The following is a 21,748-nucleotide window of genomic DNA, read 5'->3' as shown; positions in this document are numbered from 1 at the left end:
TTGATGCTCACATGCCTATACTCCATGGATTCCCAAATTCCTGATCATAATTAAAAAAAAAAAAAAAAAAAAAAAAAAAGTGATCTTACCTCCTATAAATCCATTCTTTTTAAGCAGAGCTGCCTCAAAAACTGGGAAATAAAAAAAGTGGATTTAATTTTCCCACATGAATAACTCACCCAGTCCCCAGACTGTCCCTGGGCACGGGCAGAGGTGTCACCTGTGGGCAGGTGGCCTTGCTGCAGCCACAGAAATTCCCTTGGGAGCTGTTCCCAGAGCAGGAGGGGAGCACCAGCCTGAACAATTATTTTATTATTTTCAACGTGGACTAGGATCAGCATCAAAAAATCTCCCGGAATTTCTAAAATAAGGGATCAAATTTGGTTAATTTTGTCATTACAAGCCTGCAATAACTCTGCTGTTATAATAAATAAGCAAGAAAGTAAATAAATAAAAGGTTTTGTTTTCTGCAAACATCCTTTAAACCTCAGAAAAGTGTGGCTGAAGAAAGTAGGAACTGCAGAACTGGAGCAAACAGGAAAATTGGGAAATGATGGTCTGAATTGTATCTTAAATTGGTTACTTTGAATTTTTTTGGGAATGTACCTCCCATCCCAGCTGCACTTCACACAGAACTTGGAGCTAATTTATTTGCTTAATTTGAAGTGAGAAAGGAGCAGCAGCCATCAGTCACAGGCACGTTCCCATCTGGGAGTGTCACCTGTAAATCCATCCATTGTCCCTGAGCTGGCACCAGGCTCTTGGCACTGATGGATGTTTGTGTCACCCTGAGAGGGAACATTGCAAAATGGGACAGCTTTGATACAGGCTGAGAGGTCTGGGCTTCACCATGCCCCAAAACAACCCAAAAAATCAAAAAAAAAAAAAAAAGCAAAGAACTCCCAAAAAACAGATGAGAAGTTAAAGTATGACTTGTTGTGCAGCCTTTCCATGTTGTGATCACAAAATTATTTCAGTTGGGAAAGATTTACAAAACTATCAAGGCCAACAACACCAACCCCCCCAAAAACCCATATTCCCAAAAAACACATCCTAACATTTTCTGAACATTTCCAGGACTCCAACCCTCCCTCTGCAGCCTCTTCCAATTCTTGATCTTTTGAAGGAATTTTCCTAATATCCAACCTAAACCTCCTCTGGTGTAATGTGAGGCTGTTTCCTCTTGTTCTTGGGAGAAAAGAACAATTCCCACCTGGTTACAACTTCTTTTCAAGGAGTTTTAGGGGAGAAAAAATAACTTAGTGAGATTCCACCTCAGTTCTACAAATACAACCAGAGCTCCTCTCAAGAAAAAAAAACCAAAAAAACAACAACATAGCACTTGATTAATTAACTAATTAATTTAAGCTCCACATTTGAAGACATTTTTTATCTGGGTCCCATTTCTGTTCCTGGATCGCTGGGTGCCATCCTATGGCAACACCATGGAGTAATAAATAAATCAATAAATATTCCTCTAAAAATTATCCCTGCACTGTGGAGTAATAAATAAATAAATAAGCAAATATTCCTCTAGAAAATATCCCTGCACTGTGGAGTAATAAATAAATAAATAAGCAAATATTCCTCTAAAAAATATCCCTGCTGCTCCATGCTGATCCTATCACTCCTCCAGACAGATGAGGGAGGGTGGCAGCTCAGAAATCCCGAATATTTTGGCAAACTGGTCCTTGCAACGACATCTGCAGGAAAGTCTGACACCAGTTCTGCTGTAAACAAATTAAAAATTGCTTCACTTGCCTCCATTTTATCTCAGGTGAATCTCTGCAGCGTTCAGCAGCACCTTCTATTAAAATTCTGCTTTAAAATCCAGCTTAATTAAGCAATTAAGGATGGCAAGGCTGATTTTATGGCATCATTTACTCCTGGATGATTGTGCTGTGAGGTGAATTCCACCAGCCATGTTTTATGGCCTTGTGAAAAGCTGTCTCCCTTTTCTCATTGCTTTTATAACAGATTATAATGAATTCTTCTTTATGTATTTTAAATTATTTGCTTGATAACAAAGTGGTGTTATTATTTGCCACATTAGCAGAAGGTGCTGTCAGCTGGAGTTCAGCAGTAGTTAGAGAGATATTTGCACTGGTAGCAAATTAAAGCACTCAGGATAAAAATATAACAACCTAGAAAAAACACAGCAGCAGCATTCATCACAAATTTAGAAAGAGAATGGATTTTAAAAAGCAGAAAATTCAGTGTGGGGAAGGAGATATGGATTGGTGGGCATTGCTGGGTGAGGCAAGTGGGTCAAAATTATGATTTTAGGCAGAAAATATCATTTGGACAATGCTCCAGGCACAGGGAGCATTGCTGGGGTGTCCTGGGCAGGGCCAGGAGCTGGACTGGATGATCCCTGTGCTCCCTTCCCAAGCAGGATGCTCTGTGATTCTGGGAATTTTGGGAATTTGGGGACCAAATCTGTGTGATATTTCTTATTATGAGCATTTTGCACTGAAGAACCAAACAGAAACACTCTTTAATAGAATATCATGAGCTCCAAACACACTCAGTTCCCAGTTAAATCCCAATCCAGCTAAATTGTGCAATGGACATTTCTCAAAATTAGTAATAAGGGCAAAGGGGGAAGAATATAAAATAATATTGCTTTTACTAAAAATGTGATTCACTTTACTGCTGTGCCTGTACATGGGCATAATAAATACATTAAACATGAATAATTTATCAGGATGTGTTTGGAGTAATGTGCATGCCTGGAAATATTGGTAATATTTTTAAATTCCTGTGATGCTTTAGAAGCACAACAGGACAAATGCAGCCATTACTCATCTCACACACCACCAGAACATCTAAACTCACCTTCCTTTTCTAAAAATAGAGGAAGCAGGAGTGACAGCAGGTTAGTTCTGAAAGTGTGGCAGTGGCACAGGGAGGGCAGGAATTCCAAACTCTCTGGGACAGGGGATGGGCTGAAGTGAAGCAAGAGCAGGATGGAGTTGTGTAAATAATCACCTGCACAAATCGAGCCAGGGCTTTAGCAGGGACTGTTTAATCCTCCTTTTTTGACTCCATCCTTAACTAGAATGTGTGCTGGGGGTGATGTCCCAGTGGTCCAGAGACTCCTGGAATCATTAAAGCTGGAAAAATCTCCTGGAAAATATCTGCAGCATCATCAGCTCCAACCTGTGACTGCATTCTGCCCTAAATCACATCACAAAGTGCCACATCCTCTCCCTCTTTGAACACTTCCAGGGGCTCCTCCATCACCACAGGAGTGTCCCCAGCCTGGCAGGGTGCACTAATTGGGAATTGTGTCCCTGTCCAGAGCCAGGCAGGATTATCTCAGGCTCCTGGTGCCATCTCAGCAGAAGCAACATGAACAGGAACATCCCTCCCAATGCCTTAAACAAACCTCCAGCCACGGGCAGAGCTATCCCAAGGGAGCAGAAATGGGTTTGCTGGATATTAACAGAGAGAGAGGCAGAGCAATGAGTGGCTGGGAAGGGCTGGGATGCTGCAAAGACAATCAGATCTGTAGAGAGTGTTAGTCACCAGCCAGAGATGAGCACTGATCCATCTGGGGAGCCTTTTCCTTCAAGTTCTGCTTCCTGCCCTGCTCAGAAACCCAGCAGGACTGAGGATGCCCTCCCAGCCTGGCACATCTGTGCTTTTCACTGCTCCTCGTTTGGCTTTTTCAGGCTGAGCCTGTGCCTTCAATTTGGCCATTCCCATTGTGCCCACTGCAACCATCAGCCCCTCAGACAGGGACAGGGATTGCTCCCAGCACATTCAATAAAACTGTGATTTTAGGAGATTCCAGAGGAGGCCAAGGAGCTGCTGCAGGGCTGTGCCAGGCTGGGAAATCTGGGAATGTTCACCTGGACAGGAGAAGGATCCAGGGAGAGCTCAGAGCCCCTTGCAGAGCCAAAAGGGCTCCAGGAGAGCTGGGGAGGGACTGGGGAGAAGGGAATAGGACACAGGGAATGGCTCCCACTGCCAGAGGGCAGGGCTGGATGGGATTTTGGGATGGAATTGTCACCAGCACCCCTTTCTCACTCAAGTGGACCTCTGAAAGAAATTCTCAGTGTAGCCAGGCCATCAGCTGATGAGCTTAAAACATGAGAGTCCTGCCACAACCTCACATCAAATAGAAATAATATCCTACATTTGCTCTAAAAGCAGCTGAAAAACACCTTTTAATTGTCACTGTGGCACTGGGGGTGCCCTGGGGAAGGTGGTGTGTGCACTGAGTGCATCTGAGGTTGGATTTATCTTTGAGATGAATCATTGGAGCAGGAGGATATCAGAATTCCTGACACCCTTTCAGGGCTCTTATTGCAGCTGTAGCTCACCCTGCTGAGCTGATGGTGCTGAGGAGATCCAACCTCTGGAAATGCTTGCCCAGTTTTGCCAATCCCCTTGGTCACATCCATTGGCAACTCCTCTTTAACACAGTGTTTTCTTGAACAAAATCCAATTCCATCCCATAAAGAGCCCTTCTCCTCTTTTAGGCACAGTTAGACTATAAATATCATGAATCAGAGGTCACAAGGAAAATCCAAATCCCATTTTTAAGGGTGTTATAAGCAGCATATTGTTTAAAAAAAAATTTTAATTGTGATCTGGACAGATTTCAGCCTGAAGTTCACAGAGGGAAGAGTCTTCTCCCATTTCCAAGATCAAGTACAAAGAGGTGTTCCCATTTTGAAAGAGCAAGATCCATACATTCTTTATATAGCACAAATCAATGCCTCATGACTAGATAATGGTCCAATAACTTTGTCTCCTGAAGGACTGCTGAGGATCAAATGGATACAATTAAGTGGAAAATATAAGTACTTACAGGAAGGGTTGAAAATGGATTAAATCATAAACCACCCCTAATGGCTGGTGAAATACTCTGTGCAAACCCACTGAGGTCACAGCAGTTTTCTTCTTGGAAATCTCCTGTAGGTGCTTGGGGAAAGCAGTAATTTAAATTTATGGGAAGATAAAACATCCCACAGTCACTGCAACATTGAAAAGACAGGGAAAAAAAAAATCAAACAAAGACACAGAATGTCAGAGCAGGAACTCTCAACACCAACCCAAATCACCAGCTCAGAGGGGTTTCCTGTAAAAATACCCAGAAAAACCTTTCCCAAAATCACCTTTCACCAATCCTGGCTGTCAACTCTGTGTCCTTGCAAAAACCAGCTTGGAGGAATGATGGAAAGGCCAGGGCATTAAAATATTAATATTATTAATAATAATAATAATAACATCAAAATAATATATGTTGGAAAGGCCTGGTTCTTAAAAAAATTAAAATTTACCTGCTATTTGAAAGGGAAGGAGTTTTCCAGAAATAAATGAGCATGAGCATTCTTCATTAGATAAAATATTATTGAACTTTTTTCAAAGATGACTGGGGTTTTTTCCTCAAGTATTAATGAGAGAAAAAAAAAAAAAAAAAAAAAAAAAAAAAAAAAAGATGAATTTCAGCAATTCCACACTTTGCATTTATAAAATAAAATTGCTCAGGTATCAGATTGATTGGACTTCTCTGATCCAATCTGTCTTCATGTAATGCCAAAAAAAAACCCAGCAAACAAAATTATTGCAGGAGCAACTTCACCTCATGCAACATAAGTTCCTCTTAAATATTTTAAGATTAGAGTTGGTTCAATTAGAAAAATATTTGGAGGGAGATGCATCTGCTGCTACTGAATTTCAGTCACAGCACAAAACACACCAGAAAAATGTGAAAGGAAATGAAATAATGAAATGGTTTTGGTCATTTTTTAGTTTTTTAGCTTCACTCTGACAAAGCCTTTCCCCAGCTGTGGAACAGATGTGAACCCAGGAAATCTCAGGTGTTGTTTTTGTGCCATCTTTGCTCATGAACCACCTTCTTCCAAGGATTTTGAAAATTTTGTCCCAAATTTTCAGCTGGCAGGGAAACCTCTCAATGAGGTCAGATGGGAGAGAAACACAGCCAGGAGAAAAAAAAAATAAATTAAAAAATATAATCCTCCAACTTATCACCATCTGTTTGCAATTGGATTAATAAACAAATCACTGAAGAACCCTTGTAAATTAAAAAAAAGTCTCAATTATTAGGCTGAGGGCATGTTTTTCAAATTAACCTTGCAAATTGCAGCAGTAATAAAACATTGAGATGCATGTAAATCCTCTCTAGCTCCTCAATCAGGAGAATGCTGAAATTGATTTTAGGATATACATCAGCTCCAGTAAGCATAAGCTGAATAAAATTCTTTCTTTTCCCAGCAATAGGTGTGAAATGTTCCATCAGAAAAACCTGTGAAATGGCACAGAATTCCATCCCTCACTGTGGCTGTGCCAGGAAAATAACCTCACTCAGGAAAATCTCTCAAGCATCATCTTAACTTGCCCTGGATCCCACCCAGCTGCACACTCAGAAATAAAATGTCCTTTCAGCTCTAAATATTTGGGGTGTTTAATGAAATGATTAACAAACAGAGCTGAAAGGAGAAACCACTCAATTCACACCAGATGGATTTGATTTTTTTTTTTTTTTTAACACAATAGACTGAACAAATGGACTAAATAAAAACTAGAAATTGAACCTCAGCAAATCTTCCAGCACACCTAAAAAATTACTTCTTTCCAATATAAAGGTACTGTGAGCCTGGAGTTGCTGAGGCTCATGATTGGTTTCTTATATATTTTCTTCCATAATTCAGGTTTCCAGAAGCACTTTTAACTCAGCAATCACAGAACCATTTGCTCTGCCCATAAAGCAGTTGCCTACCTGTGCTCACCTGCTGGTTCAATTTTCCAGCTCGGAATCAGAGATAATGTTTTCCACTCCAGCCATTTGGAATTGTTGCCTGAACTCCCAGAACAGCCTGAAAGGTTGCAGAACAGATGTAAAAATGGAATGAGAAAACGTGCTGAACAAACACCTGGAGGTTTGATCCTGCTTTTTTTTTTTTTTTTTGCTGGCTGTTGGTATCCCAGATTTCCAGCTCTGCACTCTTCCAGCCTGAACTTCTCATTCCACTGCAGTGAAACCCTTTTATGGGAGTGTTTTTGGGAAATCTAATCATTATTTCATAAGTAAATTACTGATTCTGGCTTTGAGTTTCTCTGCCCATCCATTTATCAATATAAACCATCACATATTTCAGCAAGAGTTTGGTTGACATGCAGACATTCATTTCTCTTTTCTGGAATAAACTCATTTTCTTAGGAACAGTTACTGGAAGGGAAAATCAATGTCTTCCATTCAATTCTTGGGTTTCATGTGCCTGAAATATCAGAACACTCTTCCAGTTATTGCTGTTTTCTAATCTAGCAAGTAGGAGATGATACTTTAATTTTTTTATAACTCACATACATTAGGAAAGAGATCAAATCTGTGAATTTGTGGCACGCTGGCTCAAAAGGAAATTTGATGAGTTTGGGTGCTTTGAAGCCTACACAATTTCATAGCTCACTGTAAACAAAATCATAATTGTTATCTTCTACAGAATTCACACCACACATCCTCCACCTTAAAGAAAAAAAAATAAAATCCAATTATCATTTTCTTATCAATTCAGGATGACTCTTCCCCACAGAAAATGGTAATAAAATTTAAAAGCATCATTTCTAAAGCCCAAAGGATAAGAGGAATTTTTGCCATGGTTCTGCAGGTTCAGCTGAAGATTTTCTACAAAACCAAACCAACCTTCTCCCTATCCCAAAAGCCACAGGACTCTTAAGGCTGGTGGAGACACAAACTTCAAGAGTTGCAGTTTTAACATTTTAACAACAAAAAGAATTGTTCAGAACAAAATATTTCAGCTCACAGGCCATGAAGAATCTGGTTTCATTTCTTCCTTAGTTTTATATCCATAGCCCAACACCTGGATGGAGGGTTTTAACCATCCCACAATGACAAACTGATTTTAAACCTGGAAAATTATTTTTTAATCTGAAGCATTTGATCTAAAATCTATACAAAAGATATTGGAAGCACCATTCTCTAAGCCAGATTTATTTTTTTGTAAAAGAAAAGTCAAAGATATTTTAAAAAGTCCCAACTGACAGGAATTATCCCACCATGGGCTCCAAGAAGCTCTGGAGAAGCACACAGATTTTTTAGCAGGAGTTTAAATGTGGTGAAGAATCTGGAACAGATTTCTGAAGATTTATTTTTAATGTCTCCAGAATAAGCCTGTGACAATCCCTTGATCTAAATCAGATCTCTCTCTTTGCTCTCTTTGATGCCAACCCCACAGTCCATTCCAGATTCTGGAATGAACTCCTTAATTCCCACTTACCCAAAATAGAATTCAAGTAGGAATTGATAATTATTACAAAACACAGAGTTCCCAGACATGGGAATTGTACAAGTCACTCTGGATTTGGGAAGATGAGGACAAGCCCTCCAACCCAGCTCTCAGGGAAGATTAATGATAAAAAAGTAGCTGCCAAGTACTTCCCAGGAATCCACTGAAAAAACTGAATTTAGAAACAGGATTGGGCAAAAGCTTTTCCTCCCACTCCTAAGAGAAATCAGGGAGAGGGAGGGCTCACAGGACATTGTTTTCCTGCAAAGGTTTGTTTTCCACAAGAGGAGAGTGACATTTCATCAAAAAGGAGACTTCAGGGTTCAATTTTTATAAAAAAAAAAAAATAAAAAGTGTTTGTTTCCATAGAGAGCAAAATCTAGAGCATTGCCAAAAACTCCACAGACCCACAGACAGATATTGGATATTTTGTTCAATGTACTGGTTTCATGATTTTTTTTTTTTTTTTGGTTTCACCTCTGTTAAAATGACCTGAGGTCTTGCATTTGACACCAGTGACAAACAAATTTTTTCTCCTCCTGTGGGTAAAGCACTGGGTTTAAATTGACAAATACAAGATTTATTTAAATTTACATTTTTTCTCTGCTTAGCCATAATACACCATTGGAAGGAAAATTATTCATAAATTCCTTGGATGCTGTTTTGTCTTTTAGGCAAGGGCTTCTCCTTTTCTTTCTTTCTGTGTTGTTTTTTTGGTTGAAACAAATTTCAGGTTTTCAAAACTGGATCTAATTCTGCTGAGATTTTGCGGTGTTATACAAGAAGTGAATAAAGCTTAGAAAGATTTAAGGAAATCCTGGCTGAGCTGTTCAAACTGAAACCCAACTTTTCCAGTCAGCAGAGTTCTGCCTGAGTCACCCCCACTGCAATTGGGGCATATCAGGGGCTAAATATGATTTAATTAAAATCAACAGGACTTTTGAGGCTGAAGAGAGGACACTGAGATTTTATCTGCAGTTATTATATTGTGGTTTTGTCCATATCTGAACCCAAGGAATGGTAGAGAGAAGGAAGAGCAGTGATAGGAAGTGTAATCTTGGCTTTACCAAACTCCAAAATTCCTTTCCTTTGCAATTTTGTGTGTTCTTACCTTGCAGGTTATGGCAGGAAAGAGAACTGAATAAATTGTGGCTAAAAGGAAAATGTGGGATCATGGAAACATCACAATGGGAATTACAGACACCATGGTCCCAACAGAGATGGCACAGGCTTAGGAAATACCATAATCATGATTTTTTTTGGCTCTAACTTCATAAAACCCACAGCAGGCACAAGAAATTGTCCCAGCTCATCAAACCAGCAGAGTTTTAATTCCCTGTGGCCTCCCATGGAAACCAATGCCCCTCCAAGCTCTCCTTCCACCCCACCCAAGTGTCCTGAAGATTCTGCAGTTCATTATGTTGTCATCATCATTTGTAATCTTTCCTGGAATTAGGCACCAGTGGGTTTCCTTGGAGAACATATGATTGAGTCTGAAATTGCTGCATGTTCCCAGCAGCATATGCCTGCAACTGGAGCAAAGCTAGGTCGTGTTTCTCAAGTGTATATTTAATATATGGAGAGTTTGGGGTTTTTATTTTTTGCTTGTGCAAGAGTCTGCCAGGAGGGTTTGCTCATTACTGAGTGTGGGTTTAATGTCTGACAGGTCTGGGGTTATTAATAAGCTGCTGGATCCTTCCTGCCATAAACTGGCACATGGAGATGGGTCCAGACTGGCCAGGAGGGAGCCCAGGGCAAGGCTGGGGTAGGAAAACCATTCTTTAGTCTCATGTTTTAATTAAATTGATCTCTGCTGCAGCTTAAGCTGTGAATAAACCAGTTTGGCTGTTGTCTGTAAAAATCATGGGGTATCCTGGGCCATCATTCCAGCTCCTTGCCCTGCACAGACCCCAAAAATCTCCCTGGGTATCCCTGTCCCAGCTCTCCTGGAGCTCTGGGACATTCCCTGGGGAGCCTGAGCAGTGCCCAGCCCCCTGTGCATCAAAACCTTTCCCTGAGCTCCAAACCTCCCCTGAAAATCAGATATTTCCATCGTGGCCCAGCCCAGGGATCCTGCACCACATTCTGCATTTTTATTTATTAGTGCACAGGCCCCAGTGCTGGCAATCTTTTCATCTCCTGTACAAACTCTGTCAGCTCTCAACAAAATCAGGATTAACACTCTCTCCATGTCCTGTGAGTGTCCCACTGGCCAGCAGCTCCAGTGGCCCCACTGGAGAACACAAAATTTAATTTTAGCAGAAATTTAAGTGAAAATTGAAGAAAACTCCCAGTGATGTCCATTCTTCTCACACTAATAGCAATGCTTTGTCTGTCATCCTTAAAACAGCAACAAAAAGTCCAGTTAAAAGTGCTCAGGGAGTGCTCCCAGCTGAGGATTCACAGGGAAAATGTGAATTTTCTGTGCTTTGCCAGGGGCCAGGAGGATGCCAGCAGAACCATCTGACACCAAGCACTTCAAGCAAGCAGTGAATGATCTCTCCCTGTTCTTGCAGAACTGAAATGGGCTGTGAAAGAAATATATAATTTTTTTTTCTCATATTGCAGCAAGAATTGCTGAAATCATGAATGCTCTAATTACCTGCATATTTATATTTATTAAATCAATTCCTGCCATGACACTGGCATCATTCTCCCACTTACACTCAGACCCTTTATCTCATCCATCTCCAAAGTTGAGTTTCTAAAAGTTTCCACCTCCTTTCTGGCTTATCTTTCCTTTCAGACAGTCGTGATAAAGTTTTTAAAAATAACTTGAAACGTCTTCTAAAATTCAAATGAAACCAAGAGATACATCTCATTACCCAGGATTGCTATTGACAAAAATAACCCTCTATCACAGGGTTTCTATCTCCCATCTCAGAGCCTGATCCTGAGCCACCAAAGTAAAAAAAAAAAAAAAAAAATATAAAAAGAGTTGCATAAAAAGGAAATATCAGACTCCTACTCGTGAAATGAGAGTTCCCAACAGTTTTGATAACAGTCCCTTAAGAGATCCATTGTAGGCAGAAATTCAAAAGACTCAAAATCTCTGAATTTTAAATATTTTTTTTAACCTTTTGCAATTTAAAATGTTAAATATATTTAGCGTAGTGATGTCTTTTTGTCACAGAAGTTGCTAATTTACAAATGTTGCCCCTAAAATCACAAACTCTAAAAGTTGCCTGGGCCTGCATGTTGAAAATCAGCAAATTTCTCTAAGGTTTTGGAAGTTGGTTTGTTTTAGTTTTTTTTGTTGCACCAAAAAAACAGAAGCCTAAAAAGACCTTTGCAAAAAAATTCCTCCAATCCTTATGTTTATGAAAGATCTTGATATTTTGCTCCTGCAAATCTTTAGCAAAAAAAAAACCAAAAAGAGAGCAGCATAAAGTTATGGCAGAGAATTTTAAGCTTTTTTTTTTTTTAATGGTCACAGGGGCCAGGAGTAGATATCTGTAATAAAGAAAAATGTTTTTAAAAATGTGGATTAAATTCAATTTTTGGCTCAGAAGGGAAGTTCTCACTTTCATCACCAGGGCTCAGAAATATTTGTTAATAGAAGTCTGAGCTCCCCTGAGTTCCCTGTCATGAGACAAAACATCTGATTTTTTTCCCCTCCAAAATGATGTCCAGCTGTTTTCTTTCTACCTCCAAGGAAACTGCTTTTGATGATAATTATAATTTGATAATTCATACAGATTTTACAATACTCCTGATACCCTTTAATTCCTGTAAGAGATATTTGACAAACTCTGCTGTACCCAGTTACTTGGGAGGGAAAACTTGGGTCATAAAAACTAAAAATAATATTACAACATCCATAGTTGATCCATCTAATTGGTTATTTTTTGAAATTTCTTTTAGATTTATATAATCCTTTATAGTTCAGTATTTAAACAACATAAGGTCACTATTTTATATATAATTATTGGTGAACAAGCAATGCATGCACACAATGGTTGGGTTGGAAGGGATTTTCAGCTCATCTTTTCCCAATCATTTATTCCCAAATGTTCCCAAACATTTTTCACCATCCCAGGTTGCTCCAAGCCCATGGAAAGGGCAAGAAAAATCACATTTCCAAGTGTTTTCCAGCACAACACCTTCCCCACAGAGTGCCTGAAATCAGAATTTAGCCCTGGCTAAATTTTTGGCTGTGGGATTTTGGCTTTTGGGTTTTTTTTTTTTCCCATTTGAGCACATGGGAAAAGCCTCTGGACCACGTGAGGTGTTTTTACAGAGATCTTGAGGATGTTCTATCAAGAAATCAATGGAGCTGATAAAACACACTAAAAGGGTAAACACATTTTTTTATTTTGTGTTCATACAAAGGAGGTTTTGTCAGCAGACAGGGAGAGGAGGTTGTGTGAGTTCACCCTGAGCTGCCACAGAGCTCTCAGCTGTGGAAAGATGAAAATTCCCTCTCTGTAAAAAAAACAAAAGCACACCCCTTCCTAATCTATGGGGTGAGAGAAAAAACCCTGTTCTGAATTGAAATTAATTTTTACCCAAGCCAAGAAAAATGACCAAAGTCAAGGTGACTTTTTAAATTCAGCATTTGCTGAAGCCAGGTCTCCTGGTTCACGTTGGTTTAATCCAAATTGCTGCTGATTTAAGCCCAGGCCCAATGAGATAATGAGATAAATCACTCTGCATTGCTGTGCCCCAAGGAATGCCACCAAAAATTTGGGAATGGCACCATTATTAACCACTGATTTTCCCCTGTGAATATAATTTTTTAATTATTTAATAACACATCTAACAAACAGAGTATTCATGACTGTTTAACAAAACATTTTAACTCAATTTTTTAAGTGTCCCAGTTTTGCACTCTCTGGAACAATGAACTCCCTGGAGTTTTTTGGAATTGCAGAAATTCCTCTGACACATTTTTCAAGGATTTTTTTTACAACAGATAGAGAACAGACCTTTTATCCTACCACACAACTTCTCAGTTAATATCCACAAATCCCAAAAGAATACAGAGAGCACCATGTGCTAATAACAAAGAGTAAAAACCCATCAGATGCACCCATGAGTAACTTCCTACTCATCCCAAATATTATTCTGTTGCACTGGAAAATCATTTGGAAATCACTGCATTTCCTCTTTTTGTTATACATCTCATTGTCCTACAGTTTGCAGATTTTCACACCTGAAATAATAACAATAGAAGGCAACAGAGACACAGAAGCAAAGTTCAATTTCAGCTAAAAATAAACTTAGCAGGGGATAAAAATAGGCCAGGATGGAGATGCCAGCAACCCTCAGTTTGAACAGTTCAGAGTTTTCCATATCTCAAATCAAGTTCAAGTGATACCTGTAAACTCTCCAGGAGGAATTTTGTGCTCCTTTTCATTTCCTTTGGGTGAAAAGGGTTAGGAATGATTTGGAAAAGTTGATTTTCCTCACTCCACTCGTGTCTTAAAATATGGAATTTAAATGTCTTTTTTATTTTTTTTTCTCCTAAAAGATCACAACCAAGAGCAAATTCTAATTGGGACAGAGCTGCTGCTTTTCACTTGTGACTGTCTTGTGACGTTTCTGAGAAGTTAATTTGAACCCAGAGAGCCAATTTACATTGATAAATCCCTGGCATTATCCTATTCTACTGGGTTTGGTTTTTCTTCTTTTTTTTTTTTTTACACAAAATTTTACACAAAAAGGACAAAACTTCCTTCTTTAAACCTAATTCTGAACATGGAGATGTTTCACTTCTCCACAGAACAGAAAAGCCAAGCATCCCTCTCTGCACACCATTAGTGAGATGCATCAAAAAAAAAAAAAAAAGGAAACATTAACATAATTAAAAATGAGCATCCCTCATTTGTGTTTATTATGGCAAAATACAATTATCAGAGGCAGACTGTGCAGCCCAGCCCTGCAAAGAGCCCCAAACCAGATTTATGTGCTCGTTTGTGAACATTTCATTTTGATCATTTTCATTGTCACTTTCTGAGGCTTTAAAGTGGTTTAATTAAAATCCACAGACTTAAAAACAATTCCCACAGTTTGGAATCTGCTCAGCAGCCAAGTTGCTCCGTGTGCCATCACCATTTTTGGGAACCATGAATTGTAAATTAATGAGAAGATTGAGGGGGGATAACTCAGAGGAAGGAAAGTGTTAAGCACACTGGTGAAGTAATTGATACCAGGAGGAAGGGAACTGACTTTGTCCCCATTTGGGGAGATTTCCAGTCCTACAGCTGCCCCAACCAAGCAGGACTGGCTGAGTTGTTGTACATTGGGACATGTGGTCAATGTCCAGTCCCAAAGGATGAAAGCTGGGTTGTGGAAATCATAGAATTCCAGGATGATTTGGGTTGGAAGGACCTTAAATCCCATTAAATCCCATCCAGTGCCACCCCTGCCATGGACAGGGACACCTCCCACTGTCCCAGGTTAGTCCCAGCCTGGCCTTGGGCACTGCCAGGGATCCAGGGGCAGCCACAGCTGCTCTGGGATTTCTATTCCTCACTAATAACAATTCCTTCCCAAATCCCATCTCAATCTCTCCTCTTTTACTTGAAAACCATTCCCCCTTTCCCCACCTGCCCAGCTCAAAAGTCACTCTCCCTTTGTCCCTGCAGGAGCAGCTCCCAGGCAGGGACATTCACTGGAGAAATAAAAGCTTTTCTGTGGCTTTTTCCAGGCATGCAGAGGTTTCCCTCTGCCCTCTCACATCCCCTTCTCCAGGTTTTTAGGAGGATAACAAGGTCAGTTCTTGCAGGGCACAACCTCTGCCCTCCAGCTCTCCTCAGGGTTAAACCACCCTGAACTCCTGCCACTCCAGCCTGACTCCTTTCCCCTCTAAACTCTCAATTTTAACACAATTTGTTGGGTAATAAAGCTCCTGGTTTGGGCTGATATTGATTTGAAGCTGCTTTGCAAATCCTGTTGCAATATTTTAAAGCCTGGGTGGGCAGCAGGACAATGGAAGTCAAAGGGGCAGAGAAGGGTTTCAAAAGGAGCTGGATGTTAAACCCAGAGCTGGGAAGCCAGAGAGGAGCCCCAGAAGGAGCAAATTTAGAGTATAAATGTTGGAGCAACCTTTTTTTCTCAGAAGTCAGCAGAGAGAGGGGGTGATAAGGAATTCTGTTACAGGCTTGAGAGACAGGGGAGCAGCAGAGGGGAAGATAAGGGTAAAGACTGAAGCAAAGGTGAAAATGTAAAGAAAATTATTGTTTTAACCACACAGGAAATCATGAAAGAGAACTTGGTTTTAATCACCTCAGCATTACAAAATAAATCCATGGAGTTTTTAAATGAAAAAACAGTTTAGAAAGGAAAATTCATCAGACTTCTCAGTCTTCCTGATTGACTGAATGAATTCCCACAGAACCAGACCCTGTCATCCCCTAAAGCATCCCACCCTCAAGACAATCCTTCAGGACAGCAAATTCCACTCATTTTTAGGGATCCTGGGCATATTGGCCAGTGCTTTGAATTTCCAGCAATGCAATTCCAAAGGAGCTCCCCTGAGATGCTCTCTGAATTTTCAGGAATTTCTGGGGGGCTCTGAGGGTGCCACATCTTTTTTGGGTCACAGCTGCCCAGGGGGATGTGGCTCACACAGAATCTGCTGGTTTGGTTTATGTGCCCATAAAGAATTTTATTATTTAAAGTTTTATATTGATCTGCCCTTCAAAATAGACACATATTTTAACATATCAACATCCTTTCCCACTGAAGAAATTCCAGTTGCCTAAATTCATTAATTTTATTATGAGAATTGTAAGTTTATCAAACACTGATTGTTATTAAGACTTCCATGATAAAGCACTAATAATTTACTGATATTAGTTACAGGTCTTAGAGAAATCATGAGAGATTTTGCTGCATCCAAAGTCAATGGAAAAAAAAAAAAAAAAAGAAATACAGATATAAAAGTAATATTGAGACAGCTCTTTAAGCTACAAGTCAACTTGAGAAATCTTGATGGCATCAATTCAGAGCTGAAATGTCATGGAGGCAATCAGGCACAGCAAAGGGAGAGCCAGGACAGGGTCAGAAAAATAGACAGAAAAATAGATTTGGGAGTTGTCAGCAAAAATGTGACACTAAAACCTGTGAGCATCAACAATAGTGCCCTAAAGAAGGAATAAATACAGGAGAGAAGAGCAAGCAAAGTGATATCTCTATGGCTATGAGCAATTTGGGACACTCTGAAAACAAAAGAACAAATATCAGATTGTCAGGATAAGAACCTGAGGAAGGCCAACATATTACAGACTAAATAAAAAAAAATAACAATCAGAAAATGCATCAATCTCAGTGCCCACAGCAGTGAATGGACAAGGAAAAACCACAAGGTGCAATTCACAGAAGTGGCAATATTGAAGTGGGAGCAGCCTGTAACCCACAGACAATATTTGGAAAGAGTTCTTGTATATTTGAACAAAAATAAAATTCATCTACAAATATGACACACTCTTGGAGCTCTTTTTCCTCTCCATGGCTTTGGAGCTGTTGGCAAATTCCCCAACAGCTCTGTGAGGGTTTGGGGCATAAAGGAAAGTGAAATGATGTTTCATTATTCAGTGAGACACAGAAGAGCCACAGAACCCTGAGCTTGCTGGGACACTGCACCAGCAGCACTCAGGAAATGTTTTAGTCTGAATTAAACCTCTGCACCCACTGGGTTTTACAAGGAAAAAATCTTCTTTTTCCACAGTGCTGCTGGAGCTAGGCTGGCTGCCCCCAAAATTCTGCAGGTGATGGAGCTGGCAATGAATAATCAGGTTTTGCACTAAAGAAGGAATTAGGTTTTAGTACTGAGCCTGAGGATTTCTTCCTTATCAAAAGTAATTAAAATGATATCTTTTTTAAAAAAATGAGTTTATAGCAAGCTGTTTTAAAGCTGTAGAAACTGAAAAAAAAATTCTAATGGAAGATGAATGTTTTGAATTAAAAATTGGTAACTTTTGAAGTTGTCTGCACTTCCAAAATCAATAATTACCAAGAGAGTGAGATGATGATAAACTCAGAGTTTCTCTTTTACTTATTGAGAGGCTGAAAAAGAAACCAGAGCCTTTGGAGCAGCAAGCTGCTGCTTTCGTGCTCCTGGGAATGGGTTCTGGTACCAGGCTCTGGAGAAGGAACACAAACTGGAGTTCTGTGCTGAGTGTGGACACAGCAGCCAGTGATGGCAAAGAGCTGAAATATGAACTTTGAGTTATATTATAACCAAGCTTTAATTGTGTTTCCTCTATTTTTATTTTATTTTTACTCTTTTATCAGCCTTCTCAACCCTTGCAGTGTTAATCTGGAGATGATTTAAACTCTTCTCACTATAATCAATTGTTTTTTCCCCTCTACAAAGTGAATTTTCTCATCACCCCAAACCTCTCTTGGAGAAAAATTTTAGTCCAGCTGGAGTATTTTGAAAACATTTTTACTCAGAGAGGGTTGTTAATGACCAAGAGAGTTTAAAAATGATTGTCACAGTAGAAGAGTCCAGCAAGGGTATCCAAGGAGTTCACAGGGTCAGAAAACCAAATTGTGATGGGAGTCTGGATTGCAAGGCTCTGTTTCTTCCACCCTTGCAGGGAGACTCTTTTCCAAGGGAAAGCAGTGAGGATCACATCCTGAATATCCAGCAGCTTTCCCATCAGTGGCAAAGGGAATAAAACCCATTCCATACTAAATGGACACGTGGAACCAAACCAAAATGTTCATTTTTACTACAGACAAAGGGTATCACACCCTGCCCAGGGCTGCTCCCACTCCAAACCTCAAACCCTCCAATCCTACCCCAACATTCCTCCCATTCATTTTCTTCCTATGACTCCCACTTTGTTGAGACACTTTCCACAACTTGGATTTAACTGACTGAAAATCGAATTACAAAGCAGAACAAGTTCTTGCTCTGATCCTGGAAGGGACATGAAACATGTACAAAGATTTCCTACAAAACCAGCAGATATTTCACTCTTTTGGGTAGACAGTAAGAGGTTGCATAAAGTTGACAGAGCCTCCTCAATTTTCCAGCTGAATTCCAACCTGTTCTGGAGTGATTTGAAGCACAGCATATGATTTCTAGCAGATGCCTGGTTTAGCAGATATTATTAGCTTTGAAACTCTGCATAAACTGCCAGAAGGTCAGAGAAGGATAAAAGCTGACAGTGAGAGGCTCGAGTAAATGAAGGTAAAGACATCAAACAATCTGTTTAACACCACATGAGGCAGAGGTGTCACCTCTTCTCTGCAGTGGAAGTTCATTCTGCACAGGAAAATACTGATTTTGGAGACTCAAGGGCAGCAAATTTTGTTCAGATTGGAAACAAGGGAAGGAGGAAAAGAAGGCACCAAAGCAGTTGGGAGTCACTGCAGAGCACTCCCAGCTCCACCATCCCCATCACAGGAATCCCAGGATTTCTGTCCATGGAATAAACACACCTGCAGTGAAAACCCCAAAAATTCTTTATTAAATGTAGCAGGACATAAATCACCCCCATTCCCAGGCCACAGCTCTCTGTTAAGCCTTTGTTAACACAGGGACTAAAAGTCAAATATCTCCTGGTTACAAGTCTGCAAGGATTCCCAAAAAAACCTTCCCTAGCTTTTAATCTAGTCCAAACTTGAGCTATTTCCATAAAATCCAGAACTGCCCATGAAATCTCTTGGTCTAGAGAAGGTTGAGGTCCAAACCACAGTGGGACCATTCAGACTGGTCCAGCAGCTCAGGAGATTTCAGCCCTGCCTTCTGCTCTGTAGCACCTTCTCCTATAAAACCAATCCATTTTATTGAGAAATCCATCCCTGATGTGGTGCTGTGAGGAGTTCTGGGGATGTTTCCTGTAATTTCTGTAATATTTGAGGCCTTTAGAGAAGAAACTACTTAAAGAATCATGAAAGTTTGGAAAAAACCTTTGATATCATGAAGTCCAACCTTTGACCATCATACCCACAAAACCCTAACATGAGTGTCACATCTACTCAGTTTTCTGGACACTTATTCAGACAACAAAAGTCATCTTCAGGCAAAGCTGCCTTCAGAATTTTTCCCATTACTTTGAAGAGTGTTGTTGAGTCCCCTATAAAGTTCATGTCACAAATCTTGTGTATTATTCTCTTTCATCAAGTCCTTCACAACAACACTCATTGTTAAGAATGAAGGGAGGAAGAACATCCTGGCACAAAACCTTCCCCAGGTCAGGATAAAAAGTCACACCCAAACAGAAGTTGGGATGCAGTGAAAACTCAGAGTTCCACTTTCCTCTGACAAGTCAAAACCAAACAAACAGAAAAATCCAGATGAAGAATAATTTCTGTTGGCAAAACACTCGTATTTATTCCATTGTTAATACATAAGGAGGGATTTATTTGCTAGATTTGAATTTGATTTCAGAACATTCAAAGCAAAGCACGCTGAATAATTTAAACTTTAATGTATTTCCCTGAATGGAACATGTTCTCATGAGAGGGGAGCAAAAGAATCAGTTTACATTGCACAAATGGACAGTGGTAAAGAAAGATTTCCCTAAACACAACACGTCAATACAATTTACCATCTCTGGCATTATAGGAACTACTATAAATCTGCTTTTCATATTTTGGCTAATGTAAAACTCTTGTAGCTGAGCCATAATGGCATTCAATTCTTATGCCTGAATAATTTGAATGGTTGGAAGGAAACAAGGAGCATCTAACATATGGATGGGGAAAGGGAAAACAAGTTCAAACAACAAATCAAAACTGGCAAAGAATATTAAAGTAGTTCTCTGATACTTTGAGAGTCTGAATTTAGTCCTAAAGTTCTTCAAATCTAATCAATAACATCAGCATGGGGACTAAAATACTGTAATTATTTATGAGGGTGATGGTTAACGAGCAATAGGTTCTCACCAAAAATTACACAGACAATGAAAAGGCTGAAATGTCTGAAATGGCAGAAATGTTGGCTTCTGGAGCCCTTATGTAAAACTGGAAATGGATCAGGTCAAGAGATGAATTTTACATGTCAGGACAGTAAATTCAGCCAAAGAAAAGAAAATTCTTCACCCTCATTAGCAAGTCTGAAGTTTGGCAAGGCTGACACGATGGGAGAGACAGTCAAAAGCATCAGTGAGTCTCTGTTGGAAATTTGAGGGCTCTCAGGTTTGATTTCCCAAATGCCAGAACTCAGGAGTGGGGCACAGCCAACATTTTTAATGTGCAGCACAATCCCTCTCACCTGGAGGAGCACGGTTTGATTTCGGAATGGAAGCACTCAGACATTTCATTATTCCAAATAATATAATTGATGTGAGATGCAAATTAGTACATTTAGGGCTTCCACTGAAGCCAAGTGTTTGGACAAGGAGCCAAGGGAGGGCAGCAGCACATCTGTCACAAAAAAACCCTTCCTTGGTTCAAGGCACCACTGGGGGCCAACCAAATGAGGGGCGAGTGGTCAAAGAAGATGCAAGAGAGAGCAAAAACTGACAAGGCCTAGATCAAATCTCCTGAAATTCCCTGCAGGGAATCTGCTTGGAAAGGGCTGCTGGAAATGTCACCTGCCTTATTAGAATCCAATGAGTCTTTTTGAGGAGCTGTGGAAAAGGGCAGAGAGGTGGGGGATCCTCGGTGTGAGGTGACAGCCGGACACGGCCGGGATCCCTGGCACCAAAAGGGAACAAGGGAGGGCAGGAATGGGCTTTGCACCCAGGGAATATCCCACAGGGAATCCTCCCCTGCTCCTGAACGAGCCACCCAAAGGTGGTGAATGCAGAGTCAAAAAGGCAGCACCAAATTTCATCCCCTAGGAGGGCAAACGGGAAATTTAAAGTCGTAAAGCAAGAAAATCCTCCCAGAAATAGCCTGGAATGGCTCAGCTGTGGGGGTGTTTAGGGATGCTGTTCATCACCTGTAAATTTAGGATATTCCTTCATAGCAGGTGTACAGGTTAATCCTACAAATGCCTCACTCATTGGACAAATACACTTCAACCCCCAACTCATTACAGGATGACCTCATTCCAGGAGAAATTCCATCTTGCATTTATTGATGAAAACCACAAGGAGAAAGAAAACAGAGAAAACCAGCAGCTGCTAAAAGAAAAAGCAGATTTTGGATCACCCAACAAGTTCTTATGTTCTATCCCATCCCATTTTCACCAATGAAAATTCAGAATATCCTAAGGTTAAAAGGAGGGACTTAAAGCCCTTCTCCCCTCCTGTCACAAGAACTCAGCTTTTCTTCCAGATAAATCAAAAGGACATAAATCCACAAGGGAGGTTCCCTCTCTCATCTCTTTTCTTTTATTTATTTTTAATTCTGCCTTTCAAGTAGCTTTTGCTATTGTTTCTTGAAACATCCATTATCCTTCAAATCTAAAAATGATAAGAAAACTTTTCAACATCCTGATTTATCATTCATGGCTGAAGTTCCTCCAGTGGGAAAAAGTGAAAAATCAAAGTGGTCTTTTAAATAAATTAAATGCAGGTATGTATTTTGAAATAATATTAAAAAGCACTCCTTGGGAGTTA

The 21,748-nt window shown here is 40.0% G+C and overlaps 1 long non-coding RNA gene across 2 annotated transcripts in view; it reads right to left on the bottom strand.

Moving 5' to 3' along the window:
• Positions 1 to 21,748, bottom strand: part of LOC306806513 — a 67,691-nt gene that overhangs the window by 5,773 nt on the left and 40,170 nt on the right. Inside the window, exons 2-3 of one of the 2 annotated variants that reach the window (XR_013775487.1) lie at positions 6,755 to 6,851; positions 4,823 to 4,988 (exon numbers count right to left, since the gene is read on the bottom strand). This is a non-coding gene — a long non-coding RNA (uncharacterized lncRNA). Of the gene's footprint in view, positions 1 to 4,523; positions 4,989 to 6,754; positions 6,852 to 21,748 lie in introns of those variants that run through there. The other variant, XR_013775488.1, reaches the window with a different exon arrangement.

This window comes from Erithacus rubecula (assembly GCF_903797595.1).
Source record: "Erithacus rubecula genome assembly, chromosome: 11".
Classification (NCBI taxonomy): Eukaryota; Metazoa; Chordata; class Aves; order Passeriformes; family Muscicapidae; genus Erithacus; species Erithacus rubecula.
This window is presented reverse-complemented; position numbering and strand designations above follow the sequence as displayed.